At 44.4% G+C, this 3,596-nt stretch overlaps 1 long non-coding RNA gene across 2 annotated transcripts in view; it reads right to left on the bottom strand.

The window, feature by feature from the left end:
• The window catches only part of LOC124427550, a 32,187-nt gene extending 29,682 nt beyond the window's left edge, over positions 1-2,505 (bottom strand). For both annotated transcript variants that reach the window (XR_006942984.1, XR_006942983.1), the window contains exons 1-2: positions 1,617-2,505; positions 704-1,239 (exon numbers count right to left, since the gene is read on the bottom strand). This is a non-coding gene — a long non-coding RNA (uncharacterized LOC124427550). The remainder of the gene's footprint in view (positions 1-703; positions 1,240-1,616) is intronic.
• Positions 2,506-3,596: the final 1,091 nt, after the last annotated feature.

Here is a 3,596-nt window from a genome sequence, read left to right as displayed (position 1 = left end):
ACTCCGACGCATTCCAACAGGGAAATCAACGGATGCAACAAGACGGCCGACAAGACGAAGGAAGCAACGTGTGGAAGTATCGACGAGAAAAAACTGTCTGGTTCGTACGACATACATATATATATGTGTGTGTCTCTGGTAGGTTATAAATGGAAAAAAAAATCCTCCAAAAAGAAAAGGAAAGAAATGAAAACGTGAAAAGAAGAAATGAAAAAGACGGGATTTTAGGAAAATTTAAGGGGTAGAAATAAATTAGAGATTAGAAAAAAAGAAAGAAAGACAGAAAGAAAAAAATAAAACGAAACAAAACAAAAAAAAAAGAAAAAGAAAAATTTTCGTCGATCGAGGTAGTAGTACACCGTCGTCGCCGCCATATTCCTCCGTTCCACGCGGTTTTTCGCTTTTCAGTTAGTTTTTGCGTATGGAAAAAGCGAACTCGTTCTGCAAGCAAGGAATATTAATAGTTTGTTAGATTAGGTAATAAGTCTGTTAAGATTAGAAATGAGAAGAAGACTTTGTTCGGGATAGATACGAGAGTTCTAAAGGATCGATCGATCGATCTTTCACTAATTTCAACGATCTCTCTCAAGATGTTACATATATTATCAACGGCGTATCTTTCTCGAACGGCAATAAAGCGATAGCGCGCGCGAATTAGAAGTAGTAGCAAGGTTATGAAGTGTCATTTTCTCTCTAATCTCACCTCGGAAGTTGAGAGCGTCGTCCCAACTCGTGCGCTGATAGTTACTCAAACGTTCGTGTCTCTTTCTGTCGTTCTCCTAATCGTCGTTGTCATCGTTATCAATGTTGTTACCATTATCATCATTGTCATCGTCGTCATCACTATCATCATCATCATCATGATCATCATCATCATAATCGTCGTCATCGTCGTCGTCGTCGTCATCATAATCATCCTCGTCATTGTTATCCTCAAACTCAGCCAACCTGTATTTGATTGGGTGCATTCGACGATTCTCCTAAAGTCTTCTTTCTCTCTCCACTTTTCTCTCCGCTAAACTAAAGGTTGTTTACTTACTTTATCTTTTCCTTCTCAATCCCCTCCATCCCCACCTATCTATTCACCCGTTCCTACTATCTTTTTTTTTATTTCTTTCTTTTTCTCACTTATCACTTCGAAATAATAAATAAGAGCGTTAACGCACCGTTACCGTTTCACCGTTACACTTGACACTTCTCCCGTGGTTGATGATCGAGATCGAAGATAAGGGAAGTAAACTCAAAGAAGAATTGTGTATATATATATATATATATATATATATATATATATATATATATATGTATATATATATGTATATATATATATGTACACATATAACGAAGAAACAAGAAGCGACTTCACGGAAAAAAGAGAAACATCGATCGCGAACGTCGTTCCACTTCGTGCTCGGTTTTCGTAAGTAGTACGTCGGGTTCACGGGAATAGGATCGCGAGAAGGATCGCGAGAAGGATCGCGAGTAGCATCCCTCTCTCTCTCTCTCTCTCTCTCTCTCTCTCTCGCGGTTTCGCTCTTTACGGTAACACTCTAGACTCCGCGCCGTGGACGACACTACTGATGATGACGGGCTTGCTACGATCGAATAATCTCTCTCACCTCTCCTCTCTTCTTCTCTTCTTGTCTCCTCTTGCTCCTCACTTGTTCTCTTTCTCTCTCTCTCTCTCTCTCTCTCTCTTTCTGTCGCGCGTGTGGAAAAACGTGCGTTCCGATTAAAAACAAGAACGTCCTTTGCCGTATGCCGCCGGCAAGAACATGAATACGTTTAACCAAAACAACAAGCTTTATTGATTCCTATATCCTTTTTCGTTTTTCTGTATTTCCTAGAAAATCACTCGATTTTTTCGGCGTTCGGCGAACTAGCTTTCGGCGAGGTATCGCACGGCAACGGATACAGCTACGGATACGACAACGTTCCTCCTCCTTCGAAGAGAGCCGCGAAAGTAACGCGCGATATTTCCGTCTTCCTTGCGCTCCCGCGCTCCTCGAAGACGAAGAAGGTTCAGAGGTGGAGCATCGATTTTCGCCGGGTCGCACATTACTCTCTTCCGTCCTCTCTTTTCGATTTTTCGAACGAAATCTCGAACGCTTTATGGGTGGGAGGGTTGGTTAGTTTATAGTGACCGAAGTATAAGGGTGGGGGTAATACACGTACGAAATACAAGAAAGAAAGAAATCTAAAAACGGAGAAGGAGGAGTAAAATGAGGGAATGAGGGGTTTACGATGATCGTACACGGTTAATACGGCGCGAATCCTCGCTAACGGACGGAATCCTCGCGAACCTGAAGACGAAAGGTTCTCCGATCCGTTCGTCCCTTCGAAGCCGAGGGAACCGACGAAGAAGTCTTCTTCGAACGGAGAAGGAGGAACTTCTTCGCTCGCAGGAGTTTGCGAGCGATCGATCGATATATCCTCTTCGTCCGGTCGTGATAGTCTCTCTCTCTCTCCCTTTCTCTCTCTTTCCCACTCGTTTTCTCTCTCACTCGCTCTCGCCCTGTTCCTCCTCCTCCTCCTCCCTCCCTCCCTCCCACCCTTCCCCGCCCTTCTCACTCACTCTTTCTCTCTCTCTTTCTCTCTTTCTCTCTCTCTCTCTCTCTCTCTCTTTCTCTCTCTTTGTTCGCGTTGCGGCGGATGCGGCTACGATGGCGGCGGTGGCGGTGACCGAGAGAGAGAGAGAGAAAGAGAGAAAGAGAAACAAAGAGAGAGAGAGAGAGAGAAACAGAGAGAGAGAGAGAGAGAGAGAGAGAGAGAGATGAAACGTGTCTCAATACACTTAAACACGCAGGCAGGCACGCACCCACCCACCCACACCTACACGAAACGCACAACGCTCTCGAGTTCGATGGCGGTGCTCGACTTCGATATTTCTGCGATTTATTGCGGCGCGACTTAGAAATGCATCTAATGCGGTGCACGCCGCATAGAATGCATGCATGCAGCGGCACCTTGGCGGGGAGAAGAGTCGAGGAACTCGAGTCTCTCTCTCTCTCTCTCTCTCTCTCTCTCTCTCTCTCTCTCTCTCTCTCTCTCTCTCTCTCTCTTACGTTCGTTCTCTCCCTCACTCGATCTTGCTCGATCTTTCTAACTCTCTTTCTCTACTGTTGGTAGGTCTAGAGCGCGCAGCCAAAGCTGCGCATGCGCTGCCGCCGACGACGACGCGAGAGCGTGTGCACTCTACTCGCGCGGGATCCGTGTCCTAGGCTAACGCGCGCGCTCGCTTGCGAGCTAGAGAGCGAATATGAGAACGGAGGGCACGTTTTGCTCTCTACGTCACTTCATTGGCGTCGATGCATTCGTACGCTCTTATTCTCTGTTTTTCTCTATCTATTCTTTCTCTCTCTTTCTCTCTCCCTTTTTTTTCTCTCTCTCTCTTTCTCTCTTTCTTTCTCTCTTTTCCTTTCTTTTACTCTTTCTCTCTCGTCTTCTTTTCTTTCGACTACTCTTCTTACTTTTATATTGTCCATAGTCTAGATATAAGTATACTTGAACATGTTTAAATTCTATCCTATTCTATTCTCTTTTATTCTATTGTCTCTTTCACATTTTATGACTTCTTTTTGTACCGTAACTCATACTAT

Source organism: Vespa crabro, chromosome 10 (assembly GCF_910589235.1).
Source record: "Vespa crabro chromosome 10, iyVesCrab1.2, whole genome shotgun sequence".
Lineage (NCBI taxonomy): Eukaryota > Metazoa > Arthropoda > Insecta > Hymenoptera > Vespidae > Vespa > Vespa crabro.
This window is presented reverse-complemented; position numbering and strand designations above follow the sequence as displayed.